Source organism: Coturnix japonica, unplaced genomic scaffold (genome assembly GCF_054131305.1).
Source record: "Coturnix japonica strain WE unplaced genomic scaffold, WE-NBRP24 Scf041, whole genome shotgun sequence".
Classification (NCBI taxonomy): Eukaryota; Metazoa; Chordata; class Aves; order Galliformes; family Phasianidae; genus Coturnix; species Coturnix japonica.
This window is the reverse complement of record NW_028188944.1, coordinates 1867159-1894027: the sequence shown is the minus strand read 5'-3', so window position 1 is coordinate 1894027 and position 26869 is coordinate 1867159. Positions and strand designations below refer to the sequence as shown.

The window sequence follows — 26869 nt, the reverse complement described above, 5'->3', positions numbered from 1 at the left end:
CTCCTGCCCCATACATCTGACCCGCATCAGCCACACAGCAGCTCCTGTCCCATAGATCTGACCCACTTGCGCCCCACAGCAGCTCCTGCCTTATATATCAGACCATCATCAGCCTCACAACAGCTCCTGCCCCATAGATCTACCCCACAACAGCTCCTGCCCCATAGATCTGACCCTCATCATCCCCACAGCAGCTCCTGCCCCATTGATCTGACTCACATCTGCCCCACTGCAGCTCCTGCCCCATAGATCTGACCCACATCTGCCCCATAGCAGCTCCTGCCCCATATATCTGACCCATATCAGATCCACAGCAACGCCTGCCCCATAGATCTCAACCACGTGAGCCCCACAGCAGCTCCTGTCCCACAGATCTGACCCACATAGTCCCCGCAGCAGCTCCTGCCCCATAGATCTGACCCTCAGCAGCAACACAGCAGCTCCTGCCCCACAGATCTGACAAACACCAGCCCCACAGCAGCTCCTGCCCCATAGATCTGACCAACATCAGCTCCACAGCAGCACCTACCCCATAGATCTGACCCACATCTGCCCCACAGCAGCTCCTGCCCCATAGATCTGACCAACATGTGCCCCAGAGCAGCTCCTGCCCCATTGATCTGACCCACACCAGCCCCACAGCAGATCCTGCCCCATAGATCTGACCCGCATCAGCCCCACAGCAGCTCCTGCCCCATACATCTGACCCACATGCGCCCCACAGCAGCTCCTGCCTTATAGATCAGACCATCATCAGCCTCACAACAGCTCCTGCCCCATAGATCTGACCCACATCAGCCACACAGCAGCTCCTGCCCCATACATCTGACTCACATCTGCCCCGCTGCAGCTCCTGCCCCATAGATCAGACCCACATCTGCCCCACAGCAGCTTCTGCCTCATAGATCTGACCCACATCAGCCCCACAGCAGTTCCTGCCCCATATATCTGACCCACATCAGCACCACAGCAACGCCTGCCCCATAGATCTCAACCACATGAGCCCCACAGCAGCTCCTGTCCCACAGATCTGAACCACATAGCCCCCACAGCAGCTCCTGCCCCACAGATCTGACCAACATCAGTTCCACAGCAGCTCCTGCCACATAGATCTACTGACATGTGCCCCACAACAGTTCCTGCCCCAAAGATCTGATACCCATGTGCCCCACAACAGCTCCTGCCCAATAGATCTGACCAACATGTGCCCCCCAGCAGCTCCTGTCTCATAGATCTTAAACACATCAGCACCACAGCAGCTCCTGCCCCATAGATCTGACCCTCATCAGCCACACAACAGCTCCTGCCTCATAGATCTGACCCACATCAGCCACACAGCAGCTCCTGACCCATAGATCTGATCCCAATCAGCCCCACAGCAGCTCCTGCCCCATAGATCTCACCCTCATCAGCACCACAGCAGCTCCTGCCCCATAGATCAGATCCACATCTGCCCCACAGCAGCTCCTGCCCCATAGATCTGACCCACATCTGCCCCACAGCAGCTCCTGCCCCATAGATCTGACCCACATTATCCCCACAGCAGCTCCTGCCCCATAGATCTGACCCACATTTACCCCACAGCAGCTCCTGCCCCATAGATCTTACCAACAGCAGCTCCACAGCAGCACCTACCCCATAGATCTGACCCACATCTGCCCCAAAGCAGCTCCTGCCCCATAGATCTGACCCACATCTGCCCCACAGCAGATCCTGCCCCATAGATCTGACCCACATCAGCCACACAGCAGCTCCTGCCCCATACATCTGACCCACATGCGCCCCACAGCAGCTCCTGCCTTATAGATCAGACCATCATCAGCCTCACAACAGCTCCTGCCCCATAGATCTACCCCACAGCAGCTTGTGCCCCATAGATCTGAGCCTCATCATCCCCACAGCAGCTCCTGCCCCATAGATCTGACTCACATCTGCCCCACTGCAGCTCCTGCCCCATATATCTGACCCATATCAGATCCACAGCAATGCCTGCCCCATAGATCTCAACCACATGAGCCCCACAGCAGCTCCTGCCCCATAGATCTGACCCTCAGCAGCAAAACAGCATCTCCCGCCTGACAGATCTGACCAACACCAGCCCCACAGCAGCTCCTGCCCAATAGATCCGACCCACATCTGCCCCTTAGGAGCTCCAACCCCATAGATCTGACCGACAGCTGCTCCTGCCCCATAGATCCGACCCACATCTGCCCCTTAGGATCTCCAACCCCATAGATCTGACCGACAGCTGCTCCTGCCCCATAGATCTGACCCACATCATCCCCAAAGAAGCTCCTGCCCCATAGATCAGACCCACATAAGCCACACAGCAGCTCCCGCCCCATAGATCTGACCCACATCGGACCCACAACAGCTCCTGCCCCATAGATCAGACCCACATCTACCCCACAGCAGCTCCTGCCCCATATATCTTACCAACATCAGTGCCATAGCATCTCCTGCCCCATAGATCTGACACACATCACCCCCACAGCAGCTCCTGCCCCATAGATCTAGCCCCCATCAGACCCACAGCAGCTCCAGTCCCATAGATCTGTCCCACATCTACCCCACAGAAGCTCCTGCCCCATAGACCTGACACACAGCACCCCCACAGCAGCTCCTGCCCCATAGATCTGACCCACGTCTTCCCCACAGCAGCTCCTGCCCCATAGATCTCAACCACATGAGCCACACAGCAGCTCATGTCCCACAGATCTGGCCCACATATTCCCCACAGCAGCTCCTGCCCCATAGATCTAACCAACATCAGCTCCACAGCAGCTCCTTCCCTATAGATCCGACCCACATAAGCCCCACAGCAGCACCTGTTCTGTAGATGTGACACACATCAGCCCCACAGCAGCTCCTGCCCCATAGATATGACCCACCTCAGCCCCTGCCTCATAGATCTGACCCACATGTGCCCCTTTGCAGGGGGGCTCCTCTGCCTGGTGGTCATGGCGGGCCCCCTCCTCCTTCTCACTCCTAGGGCCCCCAGCTCCATCCTCCCGCCTGAAACAGGGAAAACTTCTACCCTAGCCCTCTTAGCTGCCGACATGGCTGCTAACTGCCACAGCTGTCAGAGGCGAGTGCGTTGCGCGCGGCAGCGGTGACCAAGGTGACGTGGAGAGGGTTCTAAAATGGCGGCCGCACTGCTGGCACTGGTGTTCCACATAGGATGAGGAGGGGGCTGGTAATAGCAGGACAAGGGGAAACTGATTGAAGTTGAAAGAGGGAAGATTTAGGTTGGATGTTAGGGGGAAAGTTGTTTACTAGGAGAGTGGTTAGGCCCTGGAACGGGCTGCCCAGGAAGGTTGTGGATGCCCCGTCCTTGGGGGTGTTCAGGGCCAGGTTGGACAGGGCCCTGGGCAACCTGATCTAGTAAAGGTGTATGTTTGGTGGCCCTGCCAGGCAGGGGGGTTTGTTCTTCATGATCCATGAGGTCCCTTCCAACCTGGGTCATTCTGTGATTCTGTGATACTGGTGTGTGGCTGTTTGTCCCAGCGTGCTGACCTTTTGTCTTCAGGTTCACCAACAAGACTGTAACTGATTGATGGAGGAGGCAAGTGATGGGTGCTACTGTGTGACAATCAACATCACTTTGTGGACATTTGAAAGCACCTTCCTCCAGAGCTGTTCACCTCCAGAAGAGGGTGCTCAGAAGTGTTTACTGGCAGAAGATCTGGCTCCCGCTTGGTATGGGAAAACTGGGGAATGATACCATCGTGTCCTGTGAAGAACAAGAAGCAGGTGGGCGTCCCTGCTCCCTCTTGTCTGCTGGCAAGGTCCAGATGAGTTCCCAGAGCCAGAAGCTGCCATTCCAAGGAGAGCTGACTCCCCCCTGTGGCGCAAGTGGTAGAAGTGCCGCTCTGCTACACAGAGGCTCGAATTCCGGGGGCTGGACTCGATGATCTCTAAGGTCGCTTCCAACCCGCACGAAACTATGAAACTATGAAACCATTTTGGATTTGAGCTGTCACACCAAGGAGAGCTGACTGAACCACGTTGAACTTATTTGTAAGTTTATACTATCATTGGAAACTGTTGCCGTGGTCACAGTCATCGTCAGCGGAACAACAACTCCTGATGACCCACCACTACTGAAGATCAATGACTGAACTACTAAACACGTCAGATCCATGGTGGTGACTCTCTCTCCCTCTTGCTTCCTATAAAGACTCCTTGATTCTTTTTCCTGTCTTTTCTATTGCCCGCCTTCCCTTCCTAATCACCCTAAATCGTAATAGCGTCCGTCCTCCAACATTTGAACCATGCTCAGGCATACACGTATGGACCTCCTCTCCTTCCTATAAATTGGAGCAGGACAGAGAACCACAAGGATTGTCAGCTCCCAAGTCATACAAGTATTGCACACAACACAGATAACTTCATCTGTTGTCCCCGCTGTCTCTGCATACCACCAAGCGAGGACCTGCAGTGCCCAGGCGAGACGATGTGCCTGGCAGTGCAAAGCCAGCCCACGTGTGTGCAGATGGCAAGGAGCGTGTGGCACTGTGCACCGACAGCCCTTGCCTGCCCAGGACTGCGTGTGGAGGGCGTTCTCCACTGCAGCCCTGCCCAACAGTCAGTAGGGGTGTGCGGCCATGATGGCAGTAATGAACAAACTGCTGCTTCACAAAGATCTTGGACCGATTAGAAATCTTTGAGTAGTGCTGTTACAGCAGACAGAATGTGATAAGCGCAAGTAGTCTCCTACACTTCACATCCTTGCTACTTCATTCTGGGTGTTGTCACTGAGCAGCATCTAACACAAGTTCTGCCCTGGTCAGCTGGCTGCCTTAGCTTGAGCCCTGATGGCAACGCTGTGACGTGATGTTAGTATTGCTGTTTTCTCCTCGTCAGAATACTCTGCCTTTTGAAGGAAGCAGCTTCTTGGTTATTTTGTTTTGTTGTTGAACTTTATTGAATTAATTTACAATATCTATATTCCATATAGTTATAGATGTTTTGAATATGATCATCTGTGGTGCTGAGAATTTTTGTAGAAAAGGTATACTCAGTTCGGAAGGTGTAATAAGGATGTTAAAGAAAGAACCCCCTGTTGTGTTGACCAGTGATGATGCTCCCACCACCTGACCAATGGTGGAGAGGAGCATGAAGAGAGAGGTGGTGCTGGGGGGATCTTGGGGCTGCTGGGCCTGTCATACTTTTTCCAGGCAGAGGTTTTACAGGTGTTGCCCCCATGCCGACCCTGTGGGGGGGGGCACTCCCACATCCTGAAGGATGGAGGAGAGGAGCGGGAGGGCAGAGTTGGTGCTGTGGGGGGCTGGGAGCTGTGGGGCCTGGTATGCTTTCCCCTGGCTGTGGTTTTCTGGGTGTCGGATGATGCCCTCAAACTGCCACCCTGTGGGGGCTGCTCCAACCTCCTGACGGATGGTGAAGGAAAGTTGGTGACAGTTCCTGGGGGGGACAGGGGGCTGCTGGGCCAGTTGGCTTCCCCCAGGCAATGGTCGTCCGTCTGTTGGATGGTGTCCCCAGGTCTATACTCTGCTGGGGTCGCTTCCATCCCCTGATGGATGGTGGAGGGGAGGGTGAGGGCAGAGATGGTGCTGGAGGCTGACAGGCCTCTCAGGCTTCCGTAAGGCAGTGGCTGCCTGCCGGTGACACTTTGAGGGAGCCACTGCCAACCCCTGAAGGATGGTGGTGGGGGACGGGAGGGTGGTGTTGATGCCAGGGTGCTGCTGTTTGGGTGCTAGCCGATGACTGCAAGCTTCCAAACCAGCTGGGTCCCTCCTGTCCCCTGAAAGAGGTGTTGATGCCCAAGGTGGATAGGGGCCACTGGGCCTGATGTACTTCCCAGGGGCCACGGAGCCTGGGCTGGTGGGCTACGGGGGCTGCACTGGGGGCAGCTGAGCCTGACAGCCGTCAGGCCTGGCAGGGGCCGCTCTGGTGATGCTCTGCGGCTGGTGGGCAGATTGTCACTGCACAGGCACCGGTTGTTTGTGCCACGTCTTTTCTGTGCGGTGCACTGAGGCGAGCAAGCTGTTTATCCAAGCATGAGGTTGCTGCGGGCAATATGCTGGACTGCAGCATCTTCAGCAAGGCGCCTGCAGGGAGAGAAACGTGCTGAGGGCACAGGAGAACCCCCTGCTCTCCTTCCTCACAGTGCATGATAGAGTCACTCTCAGCTCCGGGCCTGTCTCAGGCCCAGCAGTAAGAACATGCAGCAGGAATGGCGAGGCCAGTTAAATGTCTGACAGTGTTAGGCAACAACTAACTGGCTTCTCTATGCTGCTTTAACTAGAAATGCCTCCTTGCTCACAGGATCCCTATAGTAAAGAGAGGGGGCAGGATGGGGTTGGGGGTGAACAAGAACTCACTGGTTTATCTGCCTCCGTTGTCGGACAAGACGATAGCACGAAAACATTGCCATCAGCATGGTAACGAAGATAGCCACACCAAATCCCAGGCAGTACTTCTTGATAAAATTATTGTCTGCGGCATTTGCGTGTTCCTCACCATCCGCACCTGGAAAAACAATGTGGATCTGTTTCACCAGCTGCTGCTTTGAGTGCCATGGACAAGAACAACCACAGGAAGGATCCCGCTCCGGGCTGCTGTTGTGCCTGGTGGCTCAGGGGAAGCACAGCAAGCTCTGGAATGCAGGGTCTGAGCACAGGAGGTACTATGGAGGGTCCTGTTTCCTCTCCTTATCTGCTGAATGTGGTTCTGGTGGCCTAGTTCCCAAAAGGACAAAGTTCCTAAGTCCCTGGGAACTGGCTGCAGTGGGAGGGGAGCAACCTCTAACCACGGCCACGGAGCTCTATGAGCGGCCCTTACCTGGAGTGACAGTTGTTGTGTGCATGGCCTCTATTACTCTCAGGGGGACAGTCAGTGTGAGAACTCTGCCGTTCCAAAATGCAAGCCAGCGCATAGGTGCTCCACCTGTCTCTTTAGAAAGGAGGTAAGGGAGTGGGACTGTAAGTAACTGCTTCTCATCAGGAAGATGGTGCAGTTTCTCCACATGTATTTCTAGAAATTCATTTTCACAAGCCTTTCAGGGAACAGACGGAAATACACCTACCACGTGCTTTGTCCTTCATGATTTTCATTAGCAGAGGGGGCAGTGTCTGCAGATATTTTCCTGTTTCCAGGGCCTCTTTCTGTTTCTCAGGACCTAAACAGAAAGCATTAAGATAACTTTCAGACAAACAAGGTATTAAACTGAACGGTCTTTTCAGTGAAGTCAGTAACGACAACAGCCACCCCTGGGATGCCTGTGGGGTTCCAGCACAACTAAGGATTTAGCACGGCCTTCCCTGGAGGCACTTCTGCAACCAAAGAATGAGAACTTTTCACCACACACTGCAGCTTACCTAAACGCATAACGGCATCACTGAATGGGACCAGGGCATTGTGCGAGGGCAGGGCACACACACACAGGTGTGCATTCTCACTCACACCTGCAGACGCGCCTGGCTGACATTAGGACTGTGAGCTGGCATCTCTCAAAGGAAGTAAAATCTCATGACATGGTATGCTGTAATTTCTCTCTTCCTTAGGGACCTGCAGTGACTGGAAGGGGCTCAGGTGATGACATGGCACTCAGACCTGGGTCAAAAGTTGCAAAGCTGCAGAGAAGCCAGGTGGGCAGTTGGCTGGCACTCAGCAGCTTTCCAGATACTCTCTCCAGGCCATGTAAAACAATCTTCAGAGAAGGCATAGAAGAACATTTGGCCCCTCAAGGTTTTTTTAGTGGGGAGATCTCTGATGTACAGAGACAAAGTCAACGGGATGCTGGGAGCATGCAGCACCCAAGAAACAGTGACTACCCAAGCTTCTCATGGGGAAGAAATCACCAGGCAGTGAAAAGATGAACCCCTCCTGAACTTCCACAACCAAATATGAGCAAAGATCATGAGATGAAGACTGGTGACTTACCTCTGGCATCCACCCCAGGCTCAGGGACGCGACTTTGCTTTCGAAATGCACCAAAGGGGCCTGCAGGCACAAGAGTGATCAGACACAGGTGAGGAGAGCTTCCGCTGTGCACTGGGGTCTGCCTTGTTTTTTTTCCTGCAGTGACCTGTGAGGACTGGCTGCAGGTCAGGGAATGACATGGCCCAAACAGCAAAGGAATAGGAGCAAAGACTGGCAAGGGCCGCCTTCCCACTGAAATGTGACAATTCTCCAAGTAAAGAAATACTAATGACTGATCTGTGTACGACCTTCAAAGCACAAAGAGACTTGAAAGACCTTTGGAGAGCCTTACGTACCCAAATAAGCTATTATAGCACTAATTTTTCGACTTCCAAGGAAACAGACACTCACAACTTACCTCGGAGTTTCCCCTGAGGCACAAAAGCAGTCTCCTTCCAGTCATCTGAGGAAGGAGTACCAATGTCATCATCTAGAAGAAAGAACAGAAGAGGGATGTTCCCATTGCATACTGTGATCTTCCTCTCCCTTAGTGACAGGGAAGGGGCCAGGGAAGGGGCCAGGTAACAGGATGGGAGACTCAGGCCTTGATCGCCAAAGCTATAGAGGGGCCAGGGTGACCTGGAGCCTAGCACTCGGTAGCTTTACAAATGCTCCCTCCTGGCCACATGCAGCACCCCTCCGGGACCGCGTGGAAGAGCATACAAAGAAAAGGTGCCTGAAACACACTGGGCTACAGCTGGGGGTCTCTGTTGGGAACCAGGATTTTTCTATGGGGAGCATCAGGCAGCTGGAGCAGAAATGCTCATGCTTTTCCCAGCACACACCTTCCACGTTCTCCCCTGGGACACCCCCAGGATGAAGAGCATGCTCCAGCCATCCAGCGGCAGAGCCGTGGGAGCACAGGGCTTCCTCATGCCCTTGCCCAGCTCCTGTGGTGCTGCCTGTCCCCCTTTTCCAATACCCCCCCGCCCCCATCGAAGGCAGCCTTAGGGCTATAAGGCACAGAGCCACTGGAACCAGAACCTGGGCTTCTCACTCTCATTTCTGCTTATTTTTTACCCCATCTCTGCCCACCCACCTGCTCCTGCTGCTCGCCCTGGAGCAGCACAAGTCTCCTGACAACACATGGCTATCAGTAGGAGGACGGCAAGGCAGGTGGGGGCCGTGGCCCCCAGTACTCGTGCCATGCTGCTACCACCACTGCTACAGCCACAACGAGTGCTGCTATTGGGGCACAGAACACCTAGAGCACGCAGCTGGGCATTGTGATCTTGTGGCACAAGGCAGCAATGTGGCAGGGCATAGTGACCTCACATCCCCAGGCTGCTGGCTGGGCCTCCCCACGGGCTGCTCCTCCTGTGACGCAGGGCTGCATAGAGTGGGTGCTTGTGGCACCCCTTAGTGGGTGAGTGCCAGGCTGCTGGGGAAGAATTACTGGGAGCGTGTCCCACTGGGTAGATCTGTTCCACCGCAAGGACCAGGCTCCCCCTGGGCTTGTTATGGACGCTGAGGATTCCCAGTCATCTAGAGCAGCAGGAGACCATGGCAGATATTTTCACATTTACATTGTGGAAATATATTATTGTGGAATGGTTTGGGTGGGAAGGGACATTAAAGACCCAGAGACTCTGTCAAAGGATAAAGAAAATCGCTCCGGTGTTGTTTTTACTGCTTTGTGCAAATCAAAAGATTGCATTTTGTCTTTTAATGGCCAAAAAAGCCATTTCTTCAGGGACATTGTATTTGTTGTCACAGACTCTAACAAAAATGCAAACTGAGCTTTATCTGTAGCATCAATACTTTAGTATTTCGTATCTTGTATTTGACAGTTCCCTCCCAGCCAGTTGCCCGTGCCTTTCTCTCAGCCCATGAGAGCACCACTTACTGCCTCTGGGAACTTGGAAACTGGCAGCATGATGGCCAGCACACACACAAGGTGCTCGTGACGCAGCTCCAGGCGGCTCTCCTGAGGCCCAGCTTCATTTCACGGCCACTCACGCTCTGCTGCTGGACATTCTGCAACGGAAAAGCCACCGGATGCAAATCCCATCCCTCACAGATGGTATCAGACCCCTGCTCTCATGGCAGTCACCACCGCCCGGCATTGGACAGCGCTTCCACTGCCCTTGCTCCTGCCACAAGACACCAACGTCTGCTTCTAGTTCGGCTCCACCATGGGATCCTGTTTGCAACAGAAAAACACACGGAGGCTGCCAGCCACTGCAACACGCGCTGTGAAACCGCTGGCACTGCTGAGTCCCATGAGCAGAGGAGAGAAGAGTCTGCCTGCCATGGACGGGCTGCGGCGGGATTGAATCCTGCCTTCCAATCGGGACACCCCCAGGGAGAGCCTCCCTGGGGACCCAAAGACTTACGGCAGCGCCAACACAGCAGGCAGAAACGCGACGTGCTCCTGTCTGCCCGCACTGTTCAAAGCTCCCTGACTTGCGGAATCAAACTCTATAATCCAGAGATGGGTTATAAAGCAGGTATGTTTTATTCCAGCACTGGATGCAAGGGGGATAGCTCCTCCAAACTTGCACACCAACTTGTAAAACCGTGATACAGATATAGGTACACCTCATGCATAGTCAATGATTTCCCGTATTTCTAACATGCATCCCTTAATTCTAATACACATTCTTTATCATGCAGACCCCCTCTTGTTATCGCCCATCTTGTCAGGGAGATGCAAATATCAAAAGAGGAGTTGCAACACCTAATCCCCTTCTCGCCAGGTGTCTCAGGGAGTTCTCACCCCTTAATCTTCATCCTTCCTGCTCTTCCAGACCCACTGTCTCCATTCCTTGTTATTCTAACTAAATCATTTTCTGTAAACTACCTTTAACTATCCCCCTTTTAGCCCCCCTTTATTCTGAATTCCAGCAGAGCATCTGTTTTCTGCTTCCCTGTTCATCCCTCCCTCTCCCTCTCCCTCCCTCCGCCCTATGACGGCAGCCCTTCAAAGCAACCAACACAACCACGCCAAACCGCAGCCCGGACTCGTCCCGCTCACTGCAATCCAGACCCACTCCATCCGTACAAACCTTCATCCACGCCGTTTCTTAACCGGGCCTCGGCGCCACCCAGATCTTACAGCCAGCGAGCGGCCGGCAAACGAACGGCCGTCTTCCTCTTGGTGCCGCACAGCCCAGCACGGCCGGAGCCGCACCACACGATCCGGGCCGGGGCCGGCTCAGGCTCTGCCTCCAGGCTTTTGGGGCCGGCCGGGTGACTCCGCAGCACAGCGAGACCGTGGAGCCGCCCGGGAGTCGCCTCTGAGTGCCGGCAGCGCCGCGAGCTCCTCCCCCGACAGCCCCTCCGTGCCCCCGCACCGAGGCCCGACCCCGTTCGCAGCACAGAGCCCGCTCCTCCTGGCCCCGCTCATGGCCGCCATGGCCCAGAAGTGCTCTCCGCCGCCTGCAGGAAGCACTTCCTGTCACTGTCACGTGGCTCAGGCCGGGCTGGGGCCTGTTGGGGGGGGGGGCAGCTGCCAGATCTTCTGCCAGTAAACACTTCTGAGCACCCTCTTCTAGAGGTGAACAGCTCTGGAGGAAGGTGCTTTCAAATGTCCACAAAGTGATGTTGATTGTCACACAGTAGCACCCATCACTTGCCTCCTCCATAAATCAGTTACAGTCTTGTTGGTGAACCTGAAGACAAAAGGTCAGCACGCTGGGACAAGCAGCCACACACCAGTATCACAGAATCACAGAATGACCCAGGTTGGAAGGGACCTCATGGATCATGAAGAACAAACCCCCCTGCCTGGCAGGGCCACCAAACATACACCTTTACTAGATCAGGTTGCCCAGGGCCCTGTCCAACCTGGCCCTGAACACCCCCAAGGACGGGGCATCCACAACCTCCCTGGGCAGCCCGTTCCAGGGCCTAACCACTCTCCTAGTAAACAACTTTCCCCCTAACATCCAACCTAAATCTTCCCTCTTTCAACTTCAATCAGTTTCCCCTTGTCCTGCTATTACCAGCCCCCTCCTCATCCTATGTGGAACACCAGTGCCAGCAGTGCGGCCGCCATTTTAGAACCCTCTCCACGTCACCTTGGTCACCACTGCTGCGCGCAACGCACTCGCCTCTGACAGCTGTGGCAGTTAGCAGCCATGTCGGCAGCTAAGAGGGCTAGGGTAGAAGTTTTCCCTGTTTCAGGCGGGAGGATGGAGCTGGGGGCCCTAGGAGTGAGAAGGAGGAGGGGGCCCGCCATGACCACCAGGCAGAGGATGGGTAAGAGATATATATATATATATATATATATATTCCATCATGCCTGGACCAGCCCCGTGACCACCACCCATGTGGAGCCTATGGAGGTGGATCCACCTCCAGATGAGCGAATGGAGGTGGATCCACCTGCAGAGGAGCCCATGGAGGTGGATCCACCTGCAGAGGAGCCCATGGAGGTGGATCCGCCCGCGGCATAGCTGGCCTGGCACCACACCACCGTGCCAGGCCCCGCGCTGGCATGGTCACAGCTCCACCGTGGCTGGTCCAGGCGCTGAGCTCCTTACCCGCTGCACGGCCCCTGCCCCCTGCATTAGCTGGGTGGCATTTTTGTAACATCTGTTCCTCCTTTGGGCCTATTCTGCAGCCACATTCTGTGGGCCCCCAGTCCCATCTTTACCCTGTTTGTTCCAGTCCCTGTTTCTATAGTTGGTTTTTGGGTTTAGTTTAGTTTTAGAGTTAGGTGTAGGTTGTTGTTAGTGTTTTTGAGTTAGGCATAGGTTATTGTTTGTGTTTTTGAGTTAGGCATTGCTTATTGTTCATTTTTTAGTGTTAGGAGTAGGTTAGGAGTAGGTTTAGTGTTAGTAGTTGGTGTTTTCCTGTTAGGAGTTTGTTCCTCTTCATTCTTTAGTGTTAGGAGTAGATTGTTGTTCCCATAGTAGAGTTAGGCATAGGTTACTGTTGGTACTGTAGGGTTGGGCGAGGGTTCCTACCAGCAGCTGGCAGCAAACAGCGCTCGCTCGGTAAGCACACGTCTGCTTTCTCCCCCGGAGCCGTGAGTGCGACTGCCATGAGAGCAGAGGTCTGATGCCATCTGTGAGGGATGGGATTTGCATCCGGTGGCTTTTCCGTTGCAGAATGTCCAGCAACAGAGCGTGAGTGGCCGTGAAATGAAGCTGGGCCTCAGGAGAGCCGTCTGGAGCTGCGTCACGAGCTTCCTGCATGGCCAGCGCAAGGTAGGTGTGCCTTACTTTAAGCGTGCACTGAAGCAGTGTTGGTTAAGCACGGCTCACTCCTCTGTCTGCAACAGATGGGCTTTCTGCGCGCTTTATTGCTGTGGCCGGCGTTGAACAGCACAGCAGCAGCGAGGCCTCGAACATGTCCACAACCAGGTACGTGAATGTGAGTAAATTTAGCTGTGTGAATGATGTTATTGTTCATATTAGTAAGGCAGTATTCACATGTGTGTGATGGAGCTCAGGGATAGGTTTATTCTTGCCTGGTAAATTTTCCCTTCTTTGACACCCACCCGTCCTCTTGCTTCTCTTCCCCTCACCTGTAAGTGCAGCAATACTGAAGGCTGAGGGCTCTTCTCCGAGGCAGGCGCTAAAGGGCAATTGAAATGCAAGTTTGTTGTCCCTCTTTGTTCTTGGGTCGGTAGCCCAAGGTGACCAAGCTTCAGAGCACTTCTCTAAGTCAGCCTGGAAATGTTTCTAGCAGGAAGTAACTCCATCACAGTGCCTGAGAGTAATAATAGTAATAGTAATAGTAATAGTCTCGTGCGGGTTGGAAGGGACCTTAGAGATCATCGAGTCCAACCCCCGGGATTCCAGCCTCTGTGCTACAGGGTGGCACTTCTACCACTTGCACCACAGGGGGATTCGAACACCCGGGCCCCGGTGTTGCAATGCAGCATTCCTACCACCTGCGCCACGGGGGCACACAAAAAGATGCCTCTTTTTCCCCCCTCACAGCAGGCAGCCTCCGTGAGAGCAGTAGAGCAGCAGGCTGTCTGTGCTATGGCTGATGAACTGCATTTCTGGCCACCTGAGATCCCTGAGCCCATGCTAATGAAGAACATGCTGCGCCACAGACTCTTCTACGGAGCCGTTTTGCAGCTTCTCTGTGCTGGCCATCCTGCTGCCAGTTTCCAAGTTCCCAAAGGCAGTAAGTGGTGCTCTCATGGGATAGGAGAAAGGCACGGGCAACTGGGTGGGAGGGAACCATCTGTAACTGTTGCCAGCAGCCTGGAGGTGCCAGCTCAGTCTTCTCCTGTGGCTACTGCTGCTCCCTATGAGCTGCCAGGCAGAGGGTCCTCCCGCCCGTGCAGGGACCGCCTTGTAGGAAAGGGCTTTAGGCTCTGGTTTGTGTGGGATTTGGGGAACGAGACAGGGGTGGAGTTTCTTGTGTGCCCGACTGTCAGGAAGGCGGTTCCCAGTTCTGGCAGCCCAACGTGCCCAGCAGGGTGACTTGAGCTCTCAAAGCGAGCCGCCAACCAGTTGTTAGCTGAGAAGGTTCCCTGAGCGTTTCCGAATTGATTCTTGTAGGACTCGGAGAGTCTGGGGACTGAGACTTGGGAGAGAGTGAAGAAAGCTGAGGCAAGGCAAGCGCTGCTCAGCTGAGGAAGAAAGCCGAGAAGGAAAGCAGAAAGCAACGATGATGGCCTGAGCAAGAAGCTACAAAGGACAGCAGAACCACCTGCAACGCTTCCTCGGAGGTGGCACCAAAAGCTGCTGACTGAACAGTCCAGTTTACCGGCACAGCCGTGCTTTCCCTGTCATGGACGGTGGAGATGATGGAAGTGAACTGGACAGGAAGGACTTGTGCTGCGTTAGAAGCAAAGAGGGCTTCACCTGTGCAGGACTTGGTGTACGGCAAGAGCTGGAGACGCTGTGTTCCTTCAGGGTGTGTCTCTTGAGGTCCAGGCCTGGTGTAGGGTTAGGTTGAAATAGGGCCGGCTGGGACTGGAGAGGGAGGAGGTGACGTAGCCCTGGGGTTTGGCTTCTCCTTGGGTCTGACTGGAGGCTGAGTGACTGATTGCTAAGCGGCAATCCTGGGCACTGGGGCTTCATTTTGGGGTGTGGGCGGGGTAATAAATAGAAGCCAAATCTTCTTGTACGCAATAAAATTGAAGCGAACTTTCTAAACCTGGTGCTGCCTCTTTCAGTAGCTGGTCAGAACGTCCCTCGCTCGGGCTGGCAATCACAGGGCGATGAAGCGGTCAGCTTCACGTCTCTCCCTTGACATGGTGCAGGTTTTCCCCCGTTTCCTTGTTGGTCTTCCCAACCTGTGGCCTTTCAGCCAACCCGTAAGTGCTGGTGACAGGCTGTGAGCATCTCCTTGCTCTCTGAGGACTGACAGAAAGAAACCAGAGGAGGGGAAGCTGCCCGGCAGGAAGAAGGGTGTCCCGTGCTCAGCCCCTTGAGTTGGCCTCTCTTCCCTGAGGGTTCTTTCAGCTTCTGATGCACCGTGTGCTGCTGTTTGCCCTGGGAAGCCCAGCTGCACGCTGGCAGCCGTGGCCTGTGCATCATCCTCCCCTTGAGGCCCAAGGAGTTGTTTGTTTCTATGTATTCAGTATTGGTGTGGCATTTTGTTGTTTTGTTCAGCTTTGAGATCAAGGGGTAATTTAACACCGTTGGAAGTAATTGGGGTTCAGGAGTAGCACATGCAGAATTTTGATCACGCAGCAAGTTGTGATTTCTACTGTGTTGAAGAACTGGCACACACATATACGCCTGCAGCCGGAGCTTGATTGACTCTCGTCAATACGGCCTTCCAAAGCCCGGCCCTGGGGAGCTGTCCAAAAATTTTCCAACATTTTGTATTACCTAAGTTTATTTTAAACAGCCAAGGAGGAGTAATCTCTTAAAGGCTTTTTTAAAGGCATTGGACTAGGTTTTGATTATCACGTCTCAGGAAGCTTCTGCATTCCACCTAGTGCTAATGGGATAAATCAAGAGCAGATTACACAAGAGATTCAGGCCTTGCTGCCAGTCTTTTATGAATCAGAACTTTGTTTCATGTTGCCAGATATTCTGGTTTCCTTTTCAGGAGATTCCTTTGCTGTATATTAAGAAGGCCAAGGGCATCCTGGCCTGCATCAGAAACAGTGTTGCCAGCAGGAGCAGAGAGGTGATTGTCCCCCTGTTCTCAGCACTGATGAGGCCGCAGCTCGAGTGCTGTGTTCAGTTTTGGGCCCCTCAGTGCAAGGAAGACATGGAGGCCCCGGAACGCGTTCAGAGGAGGGCAACAAAGCTGGTGAGGGGTCTGGAGCACAGGCCGTATGAGTTGAGGCTGAGGGAGCTGGGATTGTTCAGCCTGGAGAAGAGGAGGCTCAAGGGAGACCTCATTGCTCTCTCTAACTTCCTGAAGGGAGGCTGTAGTGAGATCCGGATGTAGTGTGTAGGTCAGATCTATGAGGCAGGAGCTGCTGTGGGGCAGATGTGGGTCAGATCTATGGGGCAGGAGCTGTTGTGGGGATGATGAGGGTCAGATCTATGTGTCAGAAGCTGCTGTGGGACAGATCTAAGGGGCAGGAGCTGCTGTGGGGCACATGTGGGTCAGATCTATAAGGCAGGAGCTGCTGTGGGGGTGATGTGTGTCAGATCTATGAGGCAGGAGTTGCTGTGGGGCAGATGTGGGTCTGATCTATGGGGCAGGAGCTGCTGAGGGTCAGATCTATGGGGCAGGAGTTGCTGTGGGGCACATATGGGTCAGATCTATGGGACATAAGCTGCTGTGGGGCTGCTGTGGGTCATATCAATGGGGCAGGAGCTGCTGTGGGGATGATGTGGCTCAGATCTATGAGGCAGGAGCTGCTATGGGGCAGATGTGGGTGAGACATATTGAACAGGAGCTGCTGTGGGGCTTATGTGGATCAGATCTATAGGGCAGGAGCTCCTGTGGGGCAGATGTGGGTCAGATCTATGAAGCAGCAGCTGCTGTGGGGCACATGTATGTCAGATCTATGGGGCAGGAGCTGCTGTGGAGATGATTTGGGTGAGATCTCTGGGGCAGGAGCTGCAGAGGGGCTTATGTGGGTCAGATCAATGGGGCAGGAGCTGCTGTGAGGCTGATGAGGGTCACATCTATGGGCCAGGAATTGCTGTGGGGTAGATATGGCTCATATCAATGGAGCAGGAGATGCTGTGGGGCAGATCTATGGGGCAGAAGCTGCTGTCAGGTATATTTGAGTCAGATGTATGGGGCAGGAGCTGCTATGGGGAGATGTGAATCTGATCTATGGGGCAGGAGCTGCTGTGGGACAGATCTATGGGACAGGAGCTGATGTGGGGCTGATATGGGTCAGATCTATGGGGAAGGAGCTGCTGTGGGGCAGATGTGGGACAGATTTATGGGGCAGGAGCGGCTGTGCGTCAGATGTATAGGACAGGAGCTGCTGTGGGGATGATGTGCATCAGATCTTTCGGGCAGGAGCTGCTGTGGGGCAGATCTATGGGACTGGAGCTGCTGTGGGGCACAAGTGAGTCAGATCAATGGGGCAGGAGCTGCTGTGGGGCTGATGTGGGTCAGATCTATGGGGCAGGAGCTGCTGTGGGGCTGAAGTGGGTCAGATCTATGGGGCAGGAGCTGCTGTGTGGCTGATGTGGGTCAGATCTATGGGGCAGGAGCTGCTGTGGCGCTGATGTGTGTCAGATCTATGGGTCAGGAGCTGCTGTGGGGCAGATGTGGGTCAGATCTATGGGTCAGGAGCTGCTGTGGGGCAGATGTGGGTCAGATCTATGGGTCAGGAGCTGCTGTGGGGCAGATGTGGTTCAGATCTATGGGGCAGGAGCTGCTGTGGAGATGATTTGGTTCAGAACTATGGGTCAGGAACTGCTATGTGACAGATGTGGGTGAGAGATTTTGAACAGGAGCTGCTGTGGGGCTACAGTGGGTCAGATCTATAGGGCAGGAGCTCATGTGGGGCAGATGTGGGTCAGATCTATGGAAAGGAGCTACTGTGGGTCTGATGAGGGTCAGATCTATGGGGCAGGAGCTGCTGTGGTGCTGATGTGGGTAAGATCTATGAGACAGGAGCTGCTGTGGGGCAGATGTGGGTGAGATCTATGTGGCAGGAGCTGTTGTGGGGCACATGGGTATCAGATCATTGGGGCAGGAGCTGTTGTGGGGCACATGTCGGTAGATCTATGTGGCAGGAGCTGCTGTGGGGCAGATGTGGGTCAGATTTTTGGGGTAGGTGCTGCTGCGGAGCTGATGTGGGTCAGATCTATGGGGCAGGAGCTGCTGTGGGTCAGATCTATGGGCAGGATCTGCTGTGGGTCATATGTGGGTCAGATCTATGAGTTAGGAGCTGCTGTGTGTCAGATCTATGGGGCAGGAGCTGCTAAGGGGCACATGTGGGTCAGATCTCTGAGGCAGGGGCTGAGGTGGGTCATATCTATGGGGCAGGAGCTGCTGTGGGGATGATGTAGGTCAGATCTACGGAACAGGTGCTGCTGTGGGGCTTATGTGGGTCAGATCTACGGAACAGGTGCTGCTGTGGGGCTTATGTGGGTCAGATCTATAGGGAAGGAGCTGCTGTGGGGCAGGTGTGTGTCATATCTATGGGGCAGGAGCTGGTGTGGGGCTGATGTGGGTCAGATCTATGGGGCAGGAGCTGGTGTGGGGCTGATTTGGATCAGATCTATGGGGCAGGAGCTGCTGTGGGGTAGATGTTGGTCAGATCTATGGGGCAGGAGTAGCTGTGGGGCATATGTGAGTCAGATGTATGGGGCAGGAGCTGCTGTAGTGCAGATGTGCGTCAGAACTATGGGGCAGGAGCTGCTGTGGGGTAGTTGTGGGTCAGATCTATCGGGCAGTATCTGCTCTGGGGCACATGTGAGTGAGATCTATGGGGCAGGAGCTGCTGTAGTGCAGATGTGGGTCAGATCTATGGGGCAGGAGCTGCTGTGGGTCAGATCTATGGGACAGGAGGTGCTGTGGTGCACATGTGGGTCAGATCTATAGACCAGGAGCTGCTGTGCGGCTGATGTGGGTAAGGTCTATGGGGCAGGAGCTGCTCTGGGGCACATGTTGGTCAGATCTATGGGGCAGGAGCTGCTGTGGGTCAGATATACTGGGCAGGAGCTGCTGTGGGGCAGATGTGGGTCAGATCTATGGGGCAGGAGCTCCTGTGGGGCACATGTATATCAGATCTTTGGGGCAGGAGCAGTTGTGGGTATGATGTGTGTCAGATCTACGGAACAGGTGCTGCTGTGGGTTTATGTGGGTCAGATCTATAGGGAAGGAGCTGCTGTGGAGCTGATGTTGGTTAGATCTATGGGGCAGGAGCTGCTGTGGGGCCTATGTGGGTCAGATCTCTGGGACAGGAGCTGCTGTGTGGCTCATGTGGTTGAGATCTATGGGGCAGGAGCTGCTGTGGGGTAGATGTGGGTCAGATCTATGGGACTGGAGCTGCTGTGGGTCTGATGGGGGCTAGATCTATGGGGCAGGAGCTGCTGTGGGGTAGATGTGAGTCTGATCTATGGGGCAGGAGCTGTTGTGGGTCCGATGTGGGTCAGATCTATGGGGCGGGAGCTGTTCTGGGGCAGATGTGGGTCAGATCTATGTGGCAGGAGCAGCTGTCGGTCAGATCTATGGGGTTGGAGCTCCTAAGGGGCAGATGTGGGTCGGATCTATGGGGCAGGAGATGCTGTGGGGCTGATGTGGGTCAGATCTATGGGGCAGGAGCTGTAGTGTGGCTGATGAGGGTCAGATCTATTGGGCAGGAGCTGCTGTGGTGCTGATGTGTTTGAGATCTATGAGACAGGAGCTGCTGTGGGGCAGATGTGGGTCAGATCTATGGGGCAGTTGCTGCTGTGGGGCAGTCGTTGGTCAGATCTATAGGAGAGGTGCTGCTGTCGTGCTGATGTGGGTCAGATCAATTTGGCAGGAGCTGCTGTGTGTCAGATGTGGGTCAGATCTATGGGGCAGGAACAGCTGTGGTGCTGATATGGGTCAGATCTATGGGGCTGCAGCTGCTGTGGGGCAGATCTGTGGGACAGGAGCTGCTCTGGGGTAGATGTGGGTCGGATCTATGGGGCTGGAGCTGCTGTGGTGCTGATATGGGTCAGATCTATGGGGCTGGAGCTGCTGTGTGGCTGATGGGGATTAGATCACAGAATCACAGAATCGCAGAATCACAGAATGACCCAGGTTGGAAGGGACCTCATGGATCATGAAGAACAAACCCCCCTGCCTGGCAGGGCCACCAAACATACACCTTTACTAGATCAGGTTGCCCAGGGCCCTGTCCAACCTGGCCCTGAACACCCCCAAGGACGGGGCATCCACAACCTCCCTGGGCAGCCTGTTCCAGGACCTAACCACTCTTCTAGTAAAGAACTTTCCCCTAACATCCAACCTAAATCTTCCCTCCTTCAACTTAAATCACTTTCCCCTAGTCCTGCTATTATCAGCCCTTTCCAAGAGTTTACTCCCCTCCTGGCAGTAAGTTCCCTTCAGGTATTGAAAGGCTGCAATGAGGTCACCCCGCAACCTTCTCTTCTCCAGGCTGAACAAACCCAACTCCCTCAGCCTGTCCTCATGGGGGAGGTGCTCCAGCCCCCTGATCATCTTCGTGACCCTTCTCTGGGCCCCTTCCAACAGCTCCATGTCTTTTTTGTACTGAGGGCTCCACACCTGGACACAGTACAACAGATGGGGCCTCACAAGAGCAGAGTAGAGAGGGACGATCACCTCCCTATCCCTGCTGACCACCCCTCTCCTGATGGAGCCCAGGATCCCATTTGCTTTCCGGGCTGCCAGAGCGCACTGCTGGCTCATGTTAAGTTTCTCATCCATCAGGACCCCCAGGTCCTTCTCTGCCGAGCTGCTCTCAAGGACCACTCCTCCCAGCCTGTACAGGTGCCTGGGGTTCTTCCAACCTAAGTGCAAAACCTTGCACTTTGCCGTGTTGAACCTCATTAGGTTCACTCAGGCCCACCTTTCAAGCCTGTCAAGGTCCCTCTGAATGGCATTCCTTCAACTGCACCACTCAGCTTAGTGTCATCATGCACACACACCCATGTGGACAAATTCTGTATAATCATCTCCTCACTCTGGTGATAAAATCTCCCCGAAGAAGGATCCTGCAGCTCCACCATTGCACCTTCTAACTGAGGAAGAGGACCTTTGGTGAAGAAAAGAGCACTTGGGCAGTATGAGTCTCCAAGTACATGTGCTTCGTGTCTCCAGGCTGCTGCTGAGACCCAAAGGTGCTGTAAATCCATATAACTACCTTCACTTTTGCAGTATGACTGAATTAGGCACAGAAATATGGATAAAAGAGGCATTAAAATCAGAGCAGTTGGCCTTCAAGGCACACAGCTTTCAAAATGGCTTGGAGAGCAGAGCAAACTCTTTGCAAGTAACTATTACCACACAGTTCCACTTGGCTAAGTCAAAACATGTGCATTCTATTCGAGTATGATGATCTTTACATGCAGTTTATAACTGTAAAAAGGTATGTTTCAACTTGGGGAGAGGGGAGCTGTGGTGAGAGCCATGGTTTGGAATCCTTCAGGGCCAGCATGCTTATCTGTGAGTCTGAGGGAGACGCCTCCAGGCCAAAGCAGGTGCTACAGAGAGAAAGGTTCGACACAAATGGTTTTATTTGACTGCTAGAGACAAATGAGTAGGAAGAAGCTATGATTTCTTTGCTGACTGCTGGTAAATCAGAACTGCAGACTGTAGGAGAGCTTAAAGGAGCAGTAGTAGGAGTGTGAATGAATGCTCTCTGTTCTGCACTAGGATGGATGTGTGACCAGCATGACATACCAATCTTCCACTCCCAAATCATGCTTTCCTGGAGGGCCTTCAAAACACTCTCACTGAGCCAAAAAAGACACTTTCTGGGCAGGGAAGGTCCCCAGAATGCCCATAGCCCCACCTGAGCACCTGACACTGGCACTCTGTGCCTGCCTCACTGAGCCTCTTTGTATTTTCACCTCTGCCCAGCATCATGTAGAAGGGCTGCCAAGGGCTGTGTGCCTGCGTGCTCCCCTTGTGACAGCATTGTGTTGTAGGTGCCAACAAAGGGAAAGCACGGACAGTGCAAAGTAGCTGATAATTGCATTAAATGGGACTGTTTTGGCAGCACTTTGATTGTGTGCTGAACATACTTACACGGATCTTCATTAATTTAGGGGCTGAAGAGAGGCTGCAGCTCATTGCACAACATTCAGAGGTTCCCTCCCACATGCAAACGCATCTTTTGAAAAGCCAAGCCTTGATCTCGTTTGAGGTACCTTAGAAAATGTAACTGCAGTGGATCTGCTGAAGCTGAATTATTTGTGGAGAGAACATACTACATGTCTTCCCTTAGATCTAGTCACTAGTTATCTCACATGTGCTGTTGTATTAGACAGAAAAAGCACAAAATGGTGTACTTCCTCTTGTTCCAAAGGAAGTGACAGTCGATATTCTTTCCAGCAAATGTAATTGCATCAATTGTTTCTCACACAATACTCACAATTAAGGTTTCCAAAAGAACAGCTAAACTATAAAGCAGAGGGGAGCTGTTATTCACAGGTGTTGGATTAGATCTAATTTATGAGTGTAGCAGAAGCTACTTAGATGCGGATGCTTAAAGCACATTCCTTCCCCCTATATTCTGAAAGAATACTTAGACCACTCAAGGATATTTCAATACCCTGAGCTTTTCCTGGAAATGCTTGAATATGGCGTAGGCAAACGAGAGATAAAGGAGAATCTTATAGCACAGGCAGATGACTAATGATGGTGCAAGCCATAAAAAAACACAGGACTACTAACAAGGGAATGGAGATCAGCTGAGTAACCAAAAGAACAGGGTTTCAAATATTCATTTTTACACAAATGCAATTGTGATAGAGTAGGTGCATTATTCCGAGGGAAGGCAGAAAGTGAGATAGAGTAAAAGCTCTGCACTGTGCTGGTCACAGCACATTCAGCATTTTGCAAGCAGCTCCCAGCTGCATAGAATTGAGCAACACACCCATGAGCAGCCCACAGCACTGGAGGTGCTGCTGCCCTGCTGTCACCTACAGGTTGTGCTTAACAGTACTACTATATGTGAATACTTATGCTGCAGCTCTCTCCAGCTCCTCCAGATCTGAGCAAGACTGGATCAAAGAAGGGTAAGGTGCCCTGTTTTTTGAGGCAGCAAGGTTTTTTATTCATAGGGGAAAAGAGGTGTAGTCCAACATGAACATGTGCCTCTAAAATCGTTGTCAGTCTTCAAGGGAGGGAGCTGGAATTTCATCTGATTAATTTTTCCCCACTCTCAGTTCTCAGGAGGGTCACCGGCTGAGGAACTGGCAAAACTCTTTTCCCATTTTGTTTTCAACCTTTACCTTTTGTCAGCTCACTCTGCATCTTCTAGATCCCAGCCACCCCCGGTTTCCAAACACACCACCTTCTCACCCATCCTCTGCTCATACATGAGGTACTGCCAGCTGATGTTTATTCAGCTCAGAGAACAGCAGCGTATCTAACGGTCTTTAGTTATTAACACAAAAATCTTACCATGTGCTCACACCAAGACAATCTGGTACCATCACCCTTTCAGGTCATGCAGCAAAGCACTTGTTTGACTGCTTTTGAAAGATTCTTTTTCTTGCACTATCCCCTCAATACTCTTCATGTTATCTAGATGAGAACAAGCCACATCTGCTTACATCTCCTTCCAGATGTAACAGCCCTGGCAATCCTAAGGCATACTTCCTGATTGCACTGCTGCAACCAGCATTACACATACAGTATTGCATAATGTAGCCAAGTGTGGGAACAACCACACAGCCACAGGCAAGCTGTCACCTCAAAAGGAAAGTTCCTTCATGTTTTTCATGGCGCTGGGACTGCAGAGTGCATAAGTGAATTCAACATTCTCTGTATTATTACCAGAATTCAACAGGGATGGAACCTTTACAGCACAAATAATTTTGTTTGAGCACAGGCTTTGAAGACTATAAACTATTTGACCATTGCACGAGTTAGAAAATAAATTCTAAGTCTTGAAATATTCTCTACATACTTAGGAGTAAAATGCCCTACATTTTGAGCAGTTCTGTTGGCAACACTGTGAGGTTGCTACCTCTGGCTTTGCACGTGCTCTTGAACCAGGAGGAGGATCTGTGCTCTTGTCCCCTTAGAGAGCATTTGTGCTTTTTCTCACGAGTTTCCATTCTTTCCATGCTAAAGAGGGAAGGTGATGTGCCTGTAAACATGTTGTAGTTTAAACCTTCTGGTGCTGCACGCAGGTGCTGTGGGAGGGATTACCTTGTTTGTGGCAGTCTGGGCTGGGGGTGTGTTTGTGTGAAGATCTGCAAGGTGATATTTGCTCCTCCCAGACTTCTTATGGGACATGCACGCATGCAAGCAAATATGTAAAAGAAAACCCACTTCAGGTGTGTTGCATTGCTCCAAAGGAGTGTAAGAAAGGAAAACACCAGTTACATAATAGAAGTATTCTCAAGAAGGAATTGTTTAATCACAAACACCTTTCAGTCTTAATAAAACTAAATTAGATCTTCTCTAACAGATCAGCATTTTATCCACAGTTGTTATACACACAAAAAAAGAGAAAAAAGTAGATTATCGTTTTAAAATGTAGCATTGCTATTATAAAAGAAAGGCTGGATGTTCTGCTGGTACAGCTTCTCCCTCACAGTTTAGCATTAAACTGTGTCAGCATCTTCTCTAGCTTCAATGCTAGTGCCATGTTACCTTTAATCCTTAATTTTCCTGACATGAAGGCCATGGTTGGCTTTAGTTTACCTAAAAAAAAGACACAGAATCATCAGGAAAAGGAAAGGAACTGGAGATTGCGATATCATATAGTAGTTGATTTGCTACCAAGTTCTACTGTAAAAGCATCAGAAAGAGGTTCAACAGATTGACTGGATGCTTTCTGAAGCTACACTCTGAAAAGTTCAATAGCTACTGAACAAAGCAGTAGATATTTTTATTATAAAATCATGGACTCACAGAGTGACTTACGTTGGAAGGGAATTTAAAGGCCATGCACTTCCAGCTACAGCTCATCCAATTCCAAGACCACAAAGAGAGGTGAGCCTGTCAGCTCATCCATCAGCAAGATGTTTCCTGCCACCAGTAGCTGCCTCAGTTCTGCCAAACCCGTTTGTTACTCACCAGTGAACATCTTCACAAAGTCGCCACTCGACATGCTCATCACAACATCAGCTGCTGCAGGAGGCTTCCCAAACCCAGCACTCCCACTGCTGGTTTTCAGGTCAAGGTACCAAGTGCCTCCTTCATTACCTGAGTGGAACAGGGAGAACCTGTGGCAGCACCACAAGGACTGATGTGCCCTGCCCTTTGCTACCCCCGCCTGCTTTTCTCTCCCATCTTCGTGCTAGACATGCTGGAGGTGCTGTGCCAGAAGCTGCCCCGCGCTCTCTGTGCAGACAAGGTCAGCCCCAGCAGATGCCCCACAGTGCCACAGTGTCAGGGGACAAGGCAGTGGCTGCTGGTGGAGCTGGAGGCAGCAGGGGTTTGGAACAGAACTACCATGCTGACCCTGTGCAGCACGGCCAGCAGGGTGACACAGCAGAAATGAAACACCAGGAAAACACACCACAGTCCCCAAAAGAGCAGCACATGCTGCTGATGCAGAAAGCATCTCCCTGTGACAACAGCAGCAGGGTAAATCCCACATGTGCTGAAGTTGGCTCTGAAAGGCAGCATCTTATAGAGCACACCCAAAGATGTCCCTGTTCCTAGACCAGTTATAAAAGACAAGTATTTACATGTGAAAATACAGACTGACTCTTGCTAGAAAAGTGAGCATTTGAGAATTTTACAAGTGATGGTCTTACCTGACAATTCAAACTGAAAGACGCCCTGCGTGGATTTCACTATTTCTTTATTGAGTTCTCCCTGAATAACTCTGAATGTTTCTGCAACAGGCCCCGCTGAAGCTGATTCTTTATTAAGCTTGGCTCCACCTGATGCCTGTGAAGCACCTAAAAGAAACAGATGGATTCTCTGTAAAATGCTGGAACGCTCTATCTCACTTATCTTTCTAAGAATATATATGTTTTCAGCAGTTCTTCTGCAAAAGCTTCTAAGGTGTGAATCAATTCACTACTTTAATCAGCAACTTTCTACACTGCAGTGAATGTGCTCATTTAACATTAAGAAAGAGCATTTGCAATTTATAAGGCATGTAATGCTTAGCAGCCCCTAAAAGCCATGCAGAAGGTCAGTGTATCAGGAAATAATTATTCTACTCAGTGAATTGCTACTGTGTTGGAGATCTGGGCAGTTGGCAGTATCAGTTCCTGGCAGAAAAGTCTAAGTGCGCACTCACAAATAGTATTTTCAAGGGAACTGGGCTCTTTTCAAACTTAGCCTCTTTCTTTCCTATATTTGTTTTGGCACTCCTATAAAACATATTCAGTATTCCTATTTGCCCTCCAATAGAAACATCACTATTCTGAAAAAGTGAACCTGATGCTTTTGTAAAAAAACAACTTCTCTATTTCATCTTGTAGACATTCACATCATGTACGACTGTGAGAACTTCATGTAGGAATAGAAGCTTCTCAAGTTCTCACACTGCAAGAAAGATGTAACACTCCTGCAAAATATGCTGATTGCTTGTGATTTTTTTACAGCAATATTTACTCATAATCTTCATACCACTTAACTCTGGTGCTAAAAAGCAAAAAGGTTGTTCAAAACAAGGTGCTGATTATGAACTGTGAAAGTTGCAGACACTAAAGTCACTTCCATAAATCAAACAGCCCAAATACAAGAGATTTTGCCACATAGCTTGAATGTAGTCCAAAAGTAACTTGAAATAGAGGAGGCATTCATTATCATCACAAATAATCGACATGTACATGCAGAGGTTGCCCTTCCACGGCCTTCTGATTATGTGGCTGTCATGTCAGTTTCAGCATCCAAGAAGAAGTCAGGCATCAGGGGGTGGTGACCTAAAGGGGAGTTGAAGAATAACAGTAAGCCCAAGTAAGGGTGAACAGCACAAACAGGAATC

The 26869-nt window shown here is 52.0% G+C and overlaps 2 long non-coding RNA genes across 2 annotated transcripts; both read right to left on the bottom strand.

The window, feature by feature from the left end:
* Window positions 1-4900: 4900 nt before the first annotated feature.
* On the bottom strand, window positions 4901-6393 carry LOC146752767 (uncharacterized). The gene is made up of 2 exons (XR_014940402.1): window positions 6345-6393; window positions 4901-6071 (listed from the first exon to the last, which is right to left on the bottom strand). It is a non-coding gene; the product is annotated as an uncharacterized LOC146752767 (long non-coding RNA).
* A 436-nt stretch (window positions 6394-6829) lies between these two features.
* On the bottom strand, window positions 6830-8094 carry LOC146752766 (uncharacterized). The gene is made up of 3 exons (XR_014940399.1): window positions 7906-8094; window positions 7049-7141; window positions 6830-6915 (listed from the first exon to the last, which is right to left on the bottom strand). It is a non-coding gene; the product is annotated as an uncharacterized LOC146752766 (long non-coding RNA).
* Between the last annotated feature and the right edge of the window lie 18775 nt (window positions 8095-26869).